The sequence below is a fragment of the Herpailurus yagouaroundi genome, unplaced genomic scaffold (assembly GCF_014898765.1).
Source record: "Herpailurus yagouaroundi ecotype Mexico unplaced genomic scaffold, PumYag 189, whole genome shotgun sequence".
NCBI classification, from domain to species: domain Eukaryota; kingdom Metazoa; phylum Chordata; class Mammalia; order Carnivora; family Felidae; genus Herpailurus; species Herpailurus yagouaroundi.
In genome coordinates, this window is record NW_024412420.1 from 4338007 (window position 1) to 4348938 (window position 10932).

The window sequence follows — 10932 nt, forward strand, 5'->3', positions numbered from 1 at the left end:
TGGGGGATGGGGTGGGGATGAGGGGGAGGGGAGGGGGATGAGGGGGAGGGGATGGGGATGAGGGATGGAGTGGGGATGAGGGAGAGGGGATGGGGTGAGGGAGAAGGGATAAGGGGGAGGGGATGGAGAATGGGGGATGAGGACCTCAGCTCTGTATGTGGTAGAACGGTGTTGTCTGTCCTCATTACCCTTGTTAACCTCATGCCTGGGCTGGGTTAGTTTTGGTCCAATCCATCAAAGGAATGCCACGTGAGCGGTCGGCGTTAGCACCGGAAAGGTGGCTGTCTTGTGGTTGCTCTTCTCTGAGGACGTGAGGGTCCCTGGAAGCCAGGAGACTATCTCCCCAGCTTCGACCTCAAGGAGCAAAGACCAGTGGGACTGTTTCCCCTGGGAAAGGCAGAAGAAAGAGAGGAAAGAGGGAAGGCGGAAGTGGAAAAGGCTCTCAGGCTCCCCGCCGGGCCCCAGGGCCCAGGAAGCATATCCTCTGCACCCTCCCGTCGACCCTCAGTGTGTGCATAGAGCTGTTACCAGCGAGACTGCCCATCCAGATGGGCTCCTGGGTGCGACAGAAGGGCGGCATTGCCTTGAAAAATGGAGACGTGAGGAAGGCAAACAGGTCTCGGCGGGGCTGCGGTGTAGGGAAGAGGCAGGAAGGAGGGGCAGATTACAGGGAAGTGGGGGATACAGCAAAGGTCTCTGGTAGAAGGGGGTGGAAGGCCCCTGCCCGTGAGGACCGCCAGCAATGAGACGGTGGTGGTCGGGGAGCCACGGCTCCCATCTGAATTCTCACCTGGTTCTTCCAATCGCCCTCTGCGTGGCTTCGGGTACACCCTTCCTTTTCCCGAGCCTCAGTTTCCTCACCTGGGCAATGGGGTGGGGCACGATGAGAGTGACGTCTGCAAAGCTTCCTTCGGCTCCCTTCTGGGGTCCCTACGCCTGGCAACCCCCTCTCAGCCTGGTCCCTGGGGACGGCCTCCAGCCTCGCCAGGCCTGTGGTGGTAAGGTTGGGATAAGCGCCTCCTTCCCTAGAGGTAACTACCCATTACACGGAGCCGCTCTCTACCAAGCTGGGCCTCTGGCAGCTTTATTATAAGTTTATTACATGCTAATTCAAGCAAATAAATTTGCCCCAGCTGTGAAGCAGAGGAGATTAATAACCTCAAAGATTACTTTGCTGCTTTGATGAGTTTCTTGAGCAGAGTATATTTAGGAAGAGCAACTAGATTAGTCAAAACCCCCTTTAATTATTAGTGACACTGTGCAAACGACTCTATACGACTGGAATACCAACTACTTAACTCCCTGACCTTCCTATTCAAATAAACACATCTCATTATGGCAACGTGCCTTTCTGGTCCACACACCGTGGCAACTGCTGGCCACCTGGTAATGGGACAGCTGGCACGTGAACTCTGTGAAGGGTGGGACGACAGCCTTAAAGGCGTACGTCCCCCTTTCCCTGTCTTCACCCTTGGGTTGGCTCAGGGCCCCAGGGAGGGCTCTGGATGTCCTAGAGTTAGAAGAAACAGTTCTCAAATGAGGGAAATGACTTGCCCAGAGTCATGCAGTGAATTAGCCATATGGTGTCTGTACCCTACCACCTAAATCTTCCACTCCAAAATCAGTTTTGCAGCAAGAGACTGGGGCTGCCCCCAGTGGAAACTGTGAAGGTGACCAAATCCAATTCCAGAACCACTCTTACTCCTCACTCCCAAGCAGGGATATGGGGCCTTTGCTTCCGTCCGTCTCAGAGCTCTTCTTCCGTGAAGACTTAGGCCGCTTGGAAAGGTCACCTCCCCATGTTCAGAGAATGAAAGGTAGAGGAGTCACTCGAGCAGGAAGGTGGCATCTCCTGCCAGGGAAGGGAGAGAGTGCCCCTTACTGCCTCCTCTGCTGCACCACAAACCAAGCTTGAGGGCCCATCCCCGAAGTCCAGTAAGGAACCCATGAAGGAGGCTCCACCCATTTGTTTTCTAGATGAAGAAACCAAGTCTCAGAGCATTTAAGCAACTTGCCCCCGAAATGCCCCCCCCCACTTGCCTACCTGGAAAATACCCCCTGGTCTTTTCTGCCTCAACGCAAGAGTTACCTCCATTGTGAAGCTTCTCTGCACGCTTTTCCTTCCACACTGTTCCCGGCACTGATCACACTCAATGGTGCTGATTTGTTCATGATTTGTCTGCCTTATTTGATTGAGCTTTAAGAGCGAGAACTGGGTCTCTTTATCTTCATGTCCTGTGATCCTGGCAGAGGGCCTGGTCTGTACTGAGTGCTCAACCAACTTTGACAAAGACTTGGAATTGTTCCGGATGACAACCTTGGTCACATCGGCAATGTCTCACCCTACTGATTGGCAACTTGGAAAAAAATTGCTGTAGTTCCCAGACACCATTCAACAAAAAATTGCAGGTGTAAAAGAAAAAAAATAAATATGTAGAAAAGAATTATAGAAAAAAGGCAAACACGTATCTCAACTCAAGTGGAGAGTGTCTTTCTCGATGTAGAAACAAAGGCAGAATTCATAAAAGATAGATTTGACCATTTAAAAAGTCAGATTTTCCCCCCCCTAGGTTAAATGTAGGCTCCTTTCCCATATTGTCTACATGTATTCCTGGTTGGCCACTTGGTTTTATCCCAAATTTTAAGAAGTATCATCAGGATGAAAAATTTGCCGGTAGAAATGCTTGGACCAAATGATGCTTTGGCTTATTACCTGGAGAATGTTTCTGAGACAGTTCCCCCAAGACTTTACTCCCTCCTTCCTTTTGTAAGGGAACCCCAAGATTTTAGTGGAGCAGCTGCATTCCAGCAAAATGTTACATTCCCTAGTTTTCCTTGCAGCTAGCTTGCCAATGAGCTATAAATGGAAATTGTGTGTGCAACTTTCTGGGTTCTGCCCTCAAAGAGGATAGGCCTCCTTTTTCCCTCTGCTCTTCTCGCTGAGTCGTGCAAGATAGGATCTGGGGCAGCCACACAACAAGACGGAAGCTGTGTGCGGAGGGTAGTGGAGTGACAAACGAGGTGAAAGAGGGTTAGGTCCCCTGCACCATGATGCCATCACATCAGTCCTAGAGAGCTTACACTAGAAATGTGAGGTGAAAATTGTGTATTGTTATTATTTTAGGTCTTTGTTTCCAGCATCAAATTTATATTCTAATTATAGGACATTCTGATACGAACAACTGAGGACCGGCCAGCATGTTGGTACCGACGAGTCTCAAGGCTGAGGCGTCTTACACTGCTCTGAGCATGTTTAGGAGCTGCTCAAATTTTACTAGCTTGGAATTTGAAGACTTCTTTTAAAATACTTTGTTTTGAAGACATGACTTGAGAAACTTGTAAAATTTTTTACAACTCTAAAAAATTAAGAAAACCCCCACAAATCCATAGGGGTGCCTGGGTGGCTCAATCGGTTAAGTGTCTGACTCTTGACTTTGGCTCAGGTCATGATATCGGCTCGGTCTCTCAGGGTTGTGAGATCAAGTCCCACATCAGGCTCTGTGCTGGGCATAGAGCCTGCTTAAGATTTTCTCTCTCCCTTTCCTTCTGCCTCTTCCTCACTCATGTGTGCACTCTCTCTCTCTCTCAAAAACAAACAAACAAACAAACAAAACCCCACAACAACAGCAACAACAACAGAAAACAAACCCACAAAAAAATGAATCCATAAAAATTGAAAAAATGATCTAAATTGTGAACGCCAAATGAAGGAAAGAAACCCTTGTATTGAGTGGTATGGTAGCATAATTATACAGAAAGGAACTATTTCAAGTGACTTAATTAATTAAATCAATTTGATTATCATCCCAAGTGGGATATACCCTAAATAAAATGGCTGCAGGGGTGCCTGGGTGGTTCAGTTGGTTAGGCGTCTGACTTTGGCTCAGGTCATGATCTCGAGGTCTGTGAGTTCGAGCTCCGCGTTGGGCTCTACGCCAACGGCTCAGAGCCTGGAGTCTCCTTTGGATTCTGTGTCTTCCTCTCTCTCTACCCCTCCCCCACTCACACTCTCTCTTTCAAAAAAATAATAAAATAAAAACATTAAAAACAGGCTGCAAAATTTTTTAACTGTTTATTGATATGCATATTATTAATGATAATGCTGGTATTGTTTATCTGAGACTGTTGGGTGTATACCATGGGATAAGGAAGTGAGTAATTATGTTGGTTTTATTGGGAATTGGGATGTTCAATGTGAAAGAAAGGATTGTATGGATATAAGACTGATGAGGCTAAGTGAAAGCCCCAGAATCCTGAATCTGAATCAGAAGGGTCAATATGAATTTAGGAAGTACGTTGTTATTTTTAAAGCTCTGTCCATTTTCCATCCATTGCAAAAAACCTGGGAACAGTAGCCAACCCAGTAAGTGTGAACACCCCTACAAACCAGATTATGGTCTCTAAATACTATTACTCAAAAAATGGGGATCGAAGTTTTTTTAAGAAATGATGGATTCCAGTTCTGGGCCACAAAATGTATATGATGACCTTGGGACATCTTATGTCAAAGATGGCAAATTGAGAAGTCTCCTACTGGCCAATGATGGGACAGTTTGATCATCAATAAAATAATAACTGCAATACATTGAAAATATCATATTTGGTCACATGGACACTCTATGCAATGCCATCTGTCCCACATCTGACCTTACTGGCAATTTGGAAACAATTTAAGATATTTTTCAATCCATGATTTCATAATAAATTTTTAAAAGAAAAAGACAAAGCCCGCTCAGTGATCACTTTTGGAGGATGTCATAGAACTTACTATTTAAAAAAATTTTTTTTTTAATGTTTGTTATTTTTGAGAGACAGAAACAGAGCATGAGCAGGGGAGGGGCAGAGAGAGAGACACACACACACAGAATCTGAAGCAGGCTCCAGGCTCTGAGCTGTCAGCACAGAGCCCGATATGGGGCTCGAACCCACAAACTGTGAGAACATGACCTGAGCTGAAGTCAGACGCTTAACCGACTGAGCCGCCCAGACACCCCAGAACCTACTATTTTGAAAACTGACAAGTGAAGAGAAGGAATCAAGCATTTACCGGCTTTTCCTATGTAAACCCCATAGAGTAAAGAAATGGTTGATAAGTAGCTCTTCATATGATGAGTGAGAAACAGAATGAGAATAACATCATTTTGCAATCCTTAATAAAATTGCGGACAACTCGATATCACGTGCTATGCGGCGGAAGAACACAGTACTATCTGTGAAGTGTTATTGTCAAAAAAACTGGACCTGAGTTTTATCAAACCTCTGTCCATGTCTTACGAAAGAGAAGGAAAAACATATTGAAAGGCACTGGGATGCAATCAGCGAATTCCCAGTTGTGAAAAGCCTATAGAACCACGATTCCAGTCTTGTCAATAAGCAATGTAGGTGTCTGGGTGGAGTTGGGGTCAATGCGTTGGTGGCATCAGTCCAGCACAGGATGTCAGAGGCAGGGTGGGTAAGGGGTCCCTGGGGCAGGCAGGGCAGGGGCCAGCAGCCCAGTGTGGGGTGTCAGAGCCTAATCAGGGTGAGAGAAAGTGTCCATGTAGAAGGGGCATCCTGGTGGGAGAGGTAGGTATGGTGTATTGGAGCCTGAAGGCCCGGAAGAGGGCATCTACATAGTGTGGGCAGAGGACGACAGTGGCCTCATGTGGGCTTTTAAAGCCAAAGCAGGGTAAGGAGGGTGCCTGTGTGGGTGTCCACAAAGGTGACGGGAGATTGGTTTCATTCAGTAAGAAAATATGTTGAGGGTAATAATGGGAGCCAGGTGTCTCACTGTCAGAAGGGAGTTACAAATATGGAAAAGGAGAAAATGAGAATCACCTCTGTGGTATTGGATTGGAATTAGAGATGTTAGTGTGAATTCATGCTTTTCAATGTGTATCTAGACAGAGATGGATATAAATATAGACGTAAATGTGGGTATGAATGTATATAAATACATGTACATGTTGGTGTGTGTGTGTGTGTGTGTGTGTGTGTGTGTGTGTGTATTCTTTAGCTCTGTCCACTGAGAGGGCCTAAAAGAAGTGATATCATGATACCAGTGAGCAGACCCTTGCCCGTGGCACAGGAGACAGAACTCCTTGGAGAGATGGGCGATTCTTGGGCTGGGGCAGAGACACTATAATATGAGCTGAGAATATCTTGTGCCAGAGAATGAGAAAGTGCTCAAAAACTGATGAGGACGTGTCAAAGAGACACAGAAGCCAACACGAGGGGCTACCTACCCCTGGAGCTCAAATCAGGGAAATCAATACTCAAATCTTATGTTCAAAATTTTGAGTATAAAAATAAGTAATGGTAATGATGAATTACAACCCTTTAAATAAGACTCTGTGAATCGGTACTGATATAAATGAATAAGTTTCCTTTAGAGTAAAATACCAACTAATAAATACGGAAGAAAAGGTGAGATTAGAAAATCACTATTTGGCTACCTTCACAGTAATAATCACTTCAACCAGGAAGCGTTAGTTGATGTCAAGTTATGGAATGGAAAGTTTGATGAGGAATGGGTACGTCCATAGTCTCAAACCAGCTTCCATCCAAAATACTGAGTAATTACAAAGAAAAATGAGTAAATTTACTGTGGAATATCCTGGCAGACCCAACTTAATCAAGTGATTAAAGCTAATATCACTGGTAATAGGACCAACAGAAATTGTGCACCACCTGATAGGATACAGAAGGACACAGAGCCACTTAGTGTGACACTCTCGTTAAAAGGCATCGCCTGAAACTAATCGTGAAGAAACGTCGGAAAACTCAAATGGAAGGACTCTGCAAAACAACTTGCCCATAATCTTCCTAAGTGTCAGGGTCATGAAAGTCAGCGTGAAGGACTGAGGAACTGTTCCAGTTTGAGGGGGACTAATGAGACGTGACAATTAAATGTAACGCATGATCCTAGATCACAGCTTTTGCAATGAAGGACGTTATTGGGACAACCTAGATGTCCGGTAGGAATGAATCGATGTTAATTTCCCAACTGTGATGGTTGTATTGTGATTGTGTAGGAGAGTGTCACTGTTGTAGGAAATACACGCTGAAGTATTGCCTGTATGTGTGTGTATACAGCGGGGCTGGTGGGGGTGCTGGGGCGTCAGTCAGCCAGTCATCCTCAGATGGCTGGATAAAAGAAGTTCTTCGTACTGCTCTTGCAAAATGTTTTCGCGAGTTTGAAATTATTTTAAAATCAAAGTATCTTTAGCATTCCAAAAAAAAAAAAAAAAAGCAAGCTGTTCATAATAGCCCATAAGTGGAAATAACCCAGATGCCTATCAACAGATGAATGGATAAATCCAATGTGGTGTATACATACAGCGGAATATCATTTGGTAACAGGAACAAAGTACGGATACGCACTACAACATGAATGTACCTGGAAAACGTTATGCTAAGTGAATGAAGCCAGTCACCAAAGATCACGTATTGTATGAGTCTATTTCCATGAAATGCCCAGAATAGACAGATCCACTGAGACACGATTGTTCTAAAGTTGGTCCTGGTGATAACGGCACAACTCCGTGAAGCTACTAAAAACAACGCTTGAAGCGAGCGAATTGCCTGGCATATAAATTCGATCTCAATAAAGCTGTTACCATAAAAAAAAAAAAAAAAAGCACACGTGATTAACCAATGTGTAAATCCCGGTGTAATCTTAATCTGGTAAAAATTTGCTTGGGGGAAAGAAATGAACCTTTTACCAAATTCGGTTAAATTCAACATGGATTTGGTGAGCACCGACTAAAAACTTCAAGTTTGAAAGGAAGCAAAGAGGGCCCAGGCTCTGTGCGAGGAGCCAGAGACTCAGGAATAGGACACGAGAGCGTCCATACCCCCCAGACGCTCAGACAGTAAGCAGTTCCACAGCTGTTGGGTCACTGCTGTCGCAGAAGAGGGCCCAGGGCCTGTGGGAGCCCAAGAGAGGGGCACTCCATCCATTCCTCCTGGAAGGCTTCCCTGGAGGCCGTGACCTAGAGCTGAGTGGGGCCAGCTGCGGAGGGGTGAGTCAGGTAGAAGAGCATAGTGCAGGGAAGGATACTGCAGGCAGAGGAAGCGACTCGAGCCGCAGGGCAGAGAGGGCAGAAGCCACCTTGTGTGCAGAAAGACAGCAACAGAAGGCCATTTGCAGCTTCCAGAAGGAGCAGGGAATCAGGCAATTGACAGTGCCCATTGGAGCAGAGGAGCAGAACACTGTCCCCTAGACTGTCTGTCCCTTTATGGGTTAACTGGTCCCCTGCTGGTCTCCCAGGGCCCGAGGCTTCTCTGTCACTATGGATCACTCCACAGAGTTGGTCTCGCCAGCTCGGTTCCCTGGAGTCTGGCTGTCATTGGATTCCCCTGGAAGCCAGCTGCTGCGCGGGTGGGAGGGAGAGGGAGAGCAGGGTTGCAGGGACAGATCTCCTTTGTGCAGAGCTCACGTCTGCTCCCGGCTCCAGATGGAGGTGCCAGCCCCTCCCCGAACGGAAGACAAACTCCAAAGCTGTCGGGCCAAGTTGGCTCACCTTGGAGACTCCCGGGAGGCAGGAGGGGGAGAAGGGAAGCAAATAAAGGGCCCCTTTGATTCTTTGCAAGAGCACGGCTCAAAGCGTCCTACATCGGGAGTGGGGACAGAGGCGAGGTGCAGCGGGGCGGGAGGGATTTGTATGTCGGGACCATTTAGGAGAAGACTGGTAAAAATGTTTGCCTGCCCCTGCCCCTTCCTCCTCACACCGAAGCCTGTGGTGCTACAGGAAACCTACCTCATCTCCAGCAGAGCTGGGGGCGTGATTCCCATTTCACAGAGGGAGCAGCTGAGGTGGCACACCGAGGCTAAGTAACCTGCCCAAGGTTGCAAAGCCGGCTCCCCATCCAGGAGCGGCTGGTTCCGAAGCCCGCCTGGCGCAGGATATAGAACAGGGCAGGCGGGAAGACCCAAGCGACTCTGCAGAACCAAGAGGAGTGTCACAGGGATTCTGAAAGTCATCAGCAGACCCCAAAGGCCTCAGAAGGTGCTTCCGAGGGGTTGGGCCCGAGCTCCATCTCTAAAAGTAGCCAAATGGCCCATCTATCCATTCACTTCATACATTTTTGATTTAGCGCCTGTCATGTGCCAGGCACTATTCCCAGCTGAGTCACAGGCTTGCAGGGTTCCAGGTGCTGGGACACAAACATGAAGGAGTTGTGGCACTTGCCTGGAGGCTGGGCGGGAAACGGATGTGTAAGCCCCGAAACGCAGGGGTAGAGGTGAGCACCGCACTCCGTGAAAGGGTACGTGAGCGTGGGGCTTCCCCAGGGGGAGGCAGGCAGGCCCCTCCAGAGAGGCAGCTCGTTGACATCATCCAGGACTACCCCGGAGGCCAGATTAGAACAAGAAGGTTGCTCGGCACGTTTTCAATCAGAGCAAGGGGAGCTGGATGGAGCAAATGTGTAACTGCATCAATGAGAAAGGTTGATGCACCTGTCTCTCAGTAAGGAAGCTGTGGGCGTGGGACGAGAATACTAGAAATCCGTAGGCTCAGAGCCCAGCGTCCGCTGCTTACCTTGCAGATGTCCTGCCCGTGGCTGCGACACTTGAAATTTATTGCTTAAGACTTCCTCTTCCTACCAGAACTGTGGCCCCGAGACTCTCTTTGTTCCATGCTTTCATGCGTCTCTGTGCCCATTTCGTTTCACTCCTCAAGAGAGATCCTGACTCCCTCACTTGCCGGCGCTTCAGGAAAGCCCTACGTGAGCTCATACCAACTCCCCCATAACCAATTCATCAAACGACCAACTTTGGCAAATTTCCTGAAGTTTCCCATTCACACACACCCCTTGCTTCTGTCTTTACTGTAATTCTTGGTGACAGGATATTGTTCCATACCTAGTCTCCGACAGACGGAGGACAGTTTTGCATGACATGATCTAAAGCCCCTTGGAGAAGCTAGATTTATCTGCTCAGCTTTCCCCGAGTCCATTCTTTCCCGTACCTGCTCTAACAGTGTGGCTTAGACATCTTTCTGTTACCGGATGTCCCCACCGCAGAAGAAATCTCCAACTGAATTTCACGGAAGGAGCTCCTTCGTCGCAACTTTGAAATCAAACTCTGACAAGTGGTTCCGACCAGCTCACGGGTTCAAGAAATTGCTTTCTCATCCGACTGGGTGGATTAGCAGGTTCGGGAGGGCTGCGGGGAGCTGGGCTCCAGAGTCCTGGGTCCTTCAGACCCTTCTCTTGCCAGCTTCTCCCCGCTCCCTTCCACAGCCTCCCCGCCGGCCCCCGCCACCCCAGTCTGCCCTGGTTTGCCAATCTTCGCCACGCTGGACCACCAGGCAGAGCTGAGCTGTCTTTCCCGGTCCAGCCCCCGCTGCCTGCCCAGCAACCCTCCATCAATTGTTGCGGCACACGGAGGTCTTCAAAGCTAATGAAATGGCTTCATTTGACCCAGATCTCTGAACCCTCCCTAAGTAGTTAAGAGAAGCACATTTTTAGTAAATGTGTTAAACTCGGCAGACTGGACCCTTGGGCGATTGGACCTTCGGCATAGCGGTCTGCTTGCACACCGAGTTGATGAACCTGGATGGACACAGGGAGTGGATGTGGGCAAGTGGGGGAGGCAGCCCAGAGCCGAAGGAGGAGGGGTTCCTCTATCCTGAGCACCGCCCTCCCCCCCACCGACTCAACCTGAAGGTGTCACTCTGGTATCACTCCGGTTGTAAGACAACTTGTTATTGAGAAGAGTTCAGGCACCAAACTGTGTCACGTACATTAGACATCCCACACATTCAAGACCTTGCTGGACGGCACTGTCATTCACTCGTTCCCCCGTCTGCTTTCCTGGGAGAACCGGCAGTGGAGTTACAGCTCCCAGGGAGGAGAGAGTCAGGTGTGCGGGTGCCTATCTGTCCTTCTGTAGTGGGTGCTATACGGGAGGCATAAGAAGAGGTGGGTACGGTGGCTTTGGGCAGTGTG

General features: G+C 48.2%; 1 long non-coding RNA gene across 1 annotated transcript in view; it reads right to left on the reverse strand.

Moving 5' to 3' along the window:
• The window catches only part of LOC121045141 (uncharacterized), a 16730-nt gene extending 7860 nt beyond the window's left edge, over window positions 1-8870 (reverse strand). Inside the window, exon 1 of the long non-coding RNA XR_005797604.1 lies at window positions 8742-8870. This is a non-coding gene — a long non-coding RNA (uncharacterized LOC121045141). The remainder of the gene's footprint in view (window positions 1-8741) is intronic.
• Window positions 8871-10932: the final 2062 nt, after the last annotated feature.